Source organism: Furipterus horrens, unplaced genomic scaffold (assembly GCF_987537825.1).
Source record: "Furipterus horrens unplaced genomic scaffold, mFurHor1.1.pri manual_scaffold_13, whole genome shotgun sequence".
Lineage (NCBI taxonomy): Eukaryota > Metazoa > Chordata > Mammalia > Chiroptera > Furipteridae > Furipterus > Furipterus horrens.
Window position 1 is genome coordinate 53,022,963 of NW_028327183.1, and position 7,081 is coordinate 53,030,043.

The window sequence follows — 7,081 nt, forward strand, 5'->3', positions numbered from 1 at the left end:
TTTTTTGTGATGTTACCCCATTTTTCTGGTCTTCTATCATGAGACGAGGTCTTCTATCATTGGAACAGGATTCTCAAGAAGACCAGATGGCATCACGATGAGCAGGGTGGTTTAGAGTCCGAGACCTCAGTTCAGAGGGAAACAGGAGGGCAGTGATCAGACTCTGGATGCCCTGGGTCAGGCACCTGGGATTTGAATCCCAGGTTGTAAAATATCATTGGGACTCAACAGTCACATTGTTACAGGGCAGGAATTGACCAGGTGCAGGTCTGCCTCAGGCCGGCCTGTAGTATGTGGGATTTTGACTGTGTATAGAAAAGATTTGAAAACATAAGTCCAGGTGGTTTTCAGAGTGTGTTTATTAAGGCTGAGGACAGTGAAACAAAGGATGGACTTGGGGTAGAGGAGGTAACAGGAGATCCTAGGCGGTGGTCCGCTTTGGTTCCCTACAAAAGTTATAGGAAAGCAGTGGGCCAGGCCAGGGCTGCTCTTAGCTCACTGGGAAGTCAGAGAAAAGTGGGCCTTGGAGACGGGATTGTGGGTAACCGGGGCCCAGCAGCTGCTGCCCGCTGCTTCCCTCGGTGACAGCCTGGGGACCCTTGGAAGTTGGGAGGAAGTAAATGTTCATGTGTGGGAAGGGGCATGGGCATGCGCTAGAGCAGGCTGGCCCTGTGCCTTTGTCCTGAGGGCTTTTTATCTCTCCTTCAGGTGAGAATCTTAGGGGAGGGTTTCAGCAGAATATTCACTAGCATTGCAGGTGTGTTTTCACTATGCGGATGCATCCAAATGAGCGTAAGGGAGGTTTGGGAATGTTCTTTGCTGTGCTGTTTACTTTTATCTAGGGTCTGTCTGGCTTTTAATGGCATTTTTTAGGTTTCTTCCCTTGACTTCGTCTGTCCTCGGCTTTAGCTGGCACAAGTGACATTAATTGCACCTCTGTTCTCCATTTTCTTGACCAAGATGTATTCTCTGCTTAGGGATGAGAGGTATAAACCATCTGTTCTTCAGTGTCCTTGCTTAGGGCAGATTAAGTCCTGTTATTCACCTGATAGCTGTAAGTTGCTCAAGCTTTTTGGCCTTGTTTAATTTTCTTGTCTCAGTTTCCCCAGTCCAGCTGCCCAGGAATTTTCCTAGATTCTTACTATCCTGTCACAGAGTAATCCTTTCCTCTCGTCTGGACTTCAGTATTTTCCTCTGTTAAAGTGGGTATGAGGTTTATATTTTCTCTCAGCTCTTAGAAAAAATCAAGTACTAAGGCGACCATTGTCAATGCATCAGGTGTGCATGGACCCTCCAGGACTCAGGCAACCCTTGTTTCTGCCTGCAGAGTCATTTCCAGGCCAGGCACCCCTCACGCCCCCATGCCCACAGGCACCTTTGTTTTGGGGTGTGTTTTAGAATAAAATTGGGCTTTTACGAAATTGCTGACACACCTGCAGGGAGGCAGATGCTGTGGGCACAGAGCCCTCGGGGTGGGGTCCCAACTTGTGAATCTCCAGGTGACTCGCTAGTGCTCCCTGAACCTCAGTTGGCTGAATATGACATACAGGTGATGCTGTCGCTAACCCTGGCCTTTAAAAATGAATGGAATAACACACTGAGTACTTGTCAGTGCCAGGATTCCAGGGTTTGCTTTTGGAAAAGCTTCACTTTTAATTCTCACAACCGCCTGGGAAGTGGAAAAACATATTGAATTGCTGGGAACATCCAGGATTAGAGAAATGAACTAAATTCTCCAAGTTCACGCACCACACAAGTGTCAGATTTAAGTGGCTGGATTTTAACCCAGTATTCTAGCTCCTGAGCCAGAAATAACCTCTGCCGCCGCTGTGAAGCCCTCACTGCAGCAGGTACAGTGAGAACCAAGGAGGCTCAGCTGAAGCTTCTCTTTCCATTGGTACAATTATTACGATTCTCCCCTTATTTCCCTAAAATATCAAAGCAATTGCCCTCAACCACTCAGTCCTCTAGGGAAACATCCTATTATTTTTAAAGTTTACTTATTCGTTTTTTGAGAGAAGGAATGGAAGGAAGAGAAACATCTATCAGATACTTCTAAACACTTGCTGACTTGGGACCAAACGACAAACCAGACATTTGCCTGGACCAGGAATGCTACCAGGAAACTTTCACTTTGCATGACAACGCTCAACCAAATGAGGCACACCGGTCAGCACCCAGGGGAACCTCCTATTAGACTGAGCTACAGTTTGCCTTTCATTTGATCCCAGCATGGAATTTGATCCTCAGGAGACCTTGGTAATTTGGTTTGGGTGTCGGCACCTCCACCACCATTTTGAGTTTCGGTCTGTGATCCCGTTTACTCTGGTGAATTTCATGCCTTACTTTGACTTTGCGATTGTTGTTCCTGTGTGGCACTGACATTCACCCTGAGGTGGACGGGCCTGCTGGATGTGAATGCTGGGACTTCACATTCGGAAGTGATGCTGGGAGACATGAAGGATCTTGGTTTCATTATCAAGTGCTCACCTCTTTTCTGTGCAAGGGACCCACTGCCCAGGTGATTCTGTCTATATCCCTCATGGGTGTATGAGGCAGTGAAACTCGCCATGTCTTCCCTGCAGCCAGGACCATGTTCTGGTACCATGCCCTCCTTTGCAGTCTTATGTTTCTTCACCCAGAACCTTTGGTTTGGAGCATAGTCCTGAATACAAACCCTCACTGCAATGCTCAGCATCCTGGGCCACAACTGGGACCTTTATTCCATATTTCAGTTAGCAGAAATACAAGCAAACTTTTTAGTATACAATCTGTATAAGAAAAATTTAAATAGATCATTTTAAAGAGAATAATACCCATGGTCACAGCCAAGCTCCTCTAAGCACAGACCAGATATTAGGGAAGTTGAAGGCACCATTGAATTCTAACTTCAACGTTATTCTTTAGCTTTCAGATGTTTTACATGCCTGATTATCTTGCTATTTGTATTTTACAGTGTTTTATTAGCATGTTTTTTGAAGAGTGTTGCTTTCACTAAAGCCAGCAGGAAGAGTTAACACCCACCTTTATCAATGACATGTTAGGAAAATATTTCTACATATTCCCTTTGTAATTCATGCTCTGAAATGGTGAAAAATGCACATCCAGCAATTGCTACAAAAAATTAACGTTCACCAAAATACTGAATAAAGCACACAGTCTTCATTCTCTTCACTTAATGGATATCAAAGCTCTTAGGATGAATATGAGAAGGTCCAGTATGCTTGCACATTGGTCAGAGAAAGAACACTCCAGACAGGTGTAGAGGGAATATGGCGGGGAGATATTAAGCACCCCAAAGCAAGTGGATGTTTCTGCACCCCGCCCCTTAGGTTTTCAGGCTGTATTCCGTCTGACTCTCAGTATTTATGTTGCAACCCCAAAAATACTGGCTTTCCTATATAATATTTCTTAATTTATTTGGGGGTATGGTTTATTCTAAGACTACGTCATATATCTGGGAATATTGTTCTGTAGCAAGTTTACATTTGCTACCAAGATGTCTACAATGTTGACACATCATGAAGGTGCATAAAGGGGGTATCTGATCCTGAGAAAAAAGGTTTTGGATTCAAAGATCTCATCTTACAAGGAAATAACAATCAGTTCACCTGTATTTGCATATGATAGTTCTTACTGATTTTCTTAAACATGGACATGGGAATACTGACTACGTACCAAATTCACATTCAGTGCCAGGATGGCTGCAATGCTGGCATATGTGTAGTTTGGGAAAGTGGGCATCTGAACCTGAGAGAAAAGTTTTTCGTTTCAGGATTTAACCCCTTTCCAGGGAAATAATGATCATTACACCTGTAAATACAGTGACAGTGTCTGCATGGGACAACAGATTACACTGGGGGACACAATTTTTGTTGCATTAGATCTGACACTTGTTTTTGACTAACTTTTGGCATCTGAATCAAAAAATGACCCCAGTTTTTCTCTATCACATCTACTTTTTAAGGTACAGGATACCCTCCCTTTGTCCCAAAAATTATACAGAATGTACATACAAAGGAAAATAAAGAAAAAATTACCTGAATAGACTCTTTATTTAGAGTTATTTTAAAGGCTATATATTGTTACTGTAAGTCAAATAGTGTACAAATAGTAAAGTTCTGCTACCAAACATACATGTTAAGGTATTTTATCTTTTCAAACAACAGGCTAGGAAATGCCAAAATGAGATACTTGAAACAGTCTCCTTCAGTTGGCAAAGCTTTAACAAATTGCTTCATGAGACCCAGTTTTATGTGCAAAGGTGGGAAAATAATGTCTTTTCTGTCAACAAGTGGCTCATGTAGAATGTTTGGATCACCAGGTTTGAGGTCAGATCTTGGAGGCCAATTCAACTTCCCCAATGCTTTTCATGAGCTCTGCTGTCGCACATACACAGAAAACAGGGATATTTGGTGTATCCGCATTGCTGACCAAGAAGGGAGCAGACCATTTAAAGGTCAACACAGGTGATCCAATTGTGCTTGTGATATTGCAACAGATCACTGACCCTCTTTATGTCTTCATATTCTTCACGAAAACAAACTGAATGGCCAATTGGGACTGCACCAAATAAGTTGCCATTGTGGAGGAGGACACACTTCAAGCTCCACTTTGAGCTATTGATGAACAGTTGCCATTCAGTTGCATTATAGATTGGAATTCCCAATTCCTCCATTAAATCATGTATGTTAATGGCAATACACAAAGCCACCCTCGCTTCAAAAGTATTGCAGAAATGCACTTTCTCTTGATCAAAAGTAGGATGCCTTCACACCTTTTTCAAGCAAATTTTTCTTGTGCAGTCTTTTTTTTTTTTTAATGGATAATTTAAGTGTATTTTATTGATTATGTTATTATAGTAGTCCCATTTTTTCCCCCTTTGCTCCCCTCTGCCAGTACCCCCCTTCCCTCCAGCCATCCCACTCCCCCTTAGTTCATATCCATGGGTCATGCATATAAGTTCTTTGGCTTTACCCTTTCTTGTATTATTCTCTTCTTAAATTAAGTAATTAATTTTGGGTGGGGGGCCCCACTCTGTAACAATTCCTTCTCAGACTTAAGACCCTTTATAATCTTATAAAGGACAATGTGTGAAGGTCTCGTGCTCCTCTAGCTGTTTCAAGCTGGACATGGTCGTCGTCCTACCTACCCTTGGGTCTAGAAATCCCTAATAAGTGTGGGGGTGTGGAGGGGAGGGTGGCCTTCCCACATGGGGAAGGATCTTGCAGACTCCAGGTCATTTGGCTTTCCCCGGGCAACGGCATGCTTGGTTTAACAAGCTGGCATCCTTGTTGTATTCTGGGGGCACCAGATTTGGCATCATTCAGTCCATAACCACTAAATGACAAAAAGCAGGGATTAATATTTTCAATGTCCCACATTAGACAAAGAAAAGGCTTCTTTGAAGGAAGTTGTGCAAGGCATGTCACACCTGTCCAAAGCTCTTTTGCCCATTATACTTAGTTTGGGCTGAGGGGAATATTTTAGGTGTCACCCCTCAGACCTCTGGGCCCTTTCTGTCCAAGCCATTAGGATAGAAAAGAGAAACCAGTTTTAAGGTGAAGGCCACAGATCACCCCATACTTCACCAACTCAGCCACTTAGTTCAGCCAAACCATTGAGTCTCAAGAGGCAGCAATGCAGACAGGATTAAGTGAGGCTTATAGGTACAGACAATCACTCAGGTAATGAGATCATAGGCTTATGCCTCTTCCGCTGTCTTGGATCTGCCTCATGCAGTCTTATGCTAGGAGTTCTGAAGCCTTTTTGGATAGTCCCAAATCTTGTGCCAAATCATTCAACTCATGCTGATCAAGTCCCTTATTCACTGAGTCATTTTCAATTTCAAAATCTTCATGGTTGCTGTCACTTAGTTCTAGGATACTTTATTTTACATTTTATTTTTCCTGTTATATCCTGATGTTTTCACTATACAAAAGTAACAGTCACTTGAATGATCCCTGGGCTCTCGCCAAACCGTAGGTATACCAAATGGCAATTTATCACGTGTTCCCTTCATCCACATCCATAAACTCTCAACACACTGCTTGCACACTTTGTGAGGGGCCTAAGACTTATCTTGATTACCAAGTTTTACTTTAAAATATGCAAAATAGGCTTGCCTGACAAATGCACTGATGTTTGTTCTTTGACTGGGTATGGTGAAACTGCCACAGATATAACAAAATGAATCAGGGTTGTTTAGCACTTACGGTGAGAAATAGCAGAGGCAGACATGCTCTGAAGGAAAGGAAACAAGTACGTATGTAAATGAAAAAATAAGTTCTGCTAACTCCTTGTATACAGACAAGAACTCAGACTACACTTTGGAATACGATTCACTATATAGAGCAACACACAACCTCTCACCACACTGTCTCATGTGTAACTGAATAGCCTAGACAAGTATGAACCTGTCATTGATCTCCAAGGTCTTCCCTCACCCCTCCCCACTTGAGAGAGGTTTGCTCTCAGCCAATAGGAGAGCACTAGTGCTTCCCTTGATCCAGGCTCGATCCAGCCTAGAGTAGTCGCATTAAGATAAGCTGTGCAGAAAACAACTTGACGTGATAGAAGAAAACTAACGGCAGTTTTGAAATCAACATTGCCTATTTAAGTCTAAAACAGCTGAAAAGTCGAATTCAACAGGAATTATGTAAAAATTGTTCCCCTGTGTTATTTCTGGCATAAAATTAAGGGGTGAGCAAACTGCGGAAGGTATGAAAGATGATTAGTGGAGTTACAAAGTGAGCATTTTTGAAATAGCTTGAAGACCGAAGGCTCTGGAGCCTGAGAACAGGTTAGTCTCAGTGGGTGGTAATTAATGGACAATGAGTTCTAAGAGGTGAGAGAATTTACATGAACTATTGCTATGCTGGAAATGAGGCTATCATAAAATATTTGTTTCTACAAAGTGTGAGTCCTTTTGATTCATTAGAATATGAGGGGGGAAAAGCGAGGTGAGAAAGATATTTTAAGGTGTGAGCAGAAAAATGTAGAATTACGGCAAAATAGGCATGGTATCAGGTTGGCGCAAAAGTAATGTCCGTCTTTTTTACTTTATATATTTATTTACTTT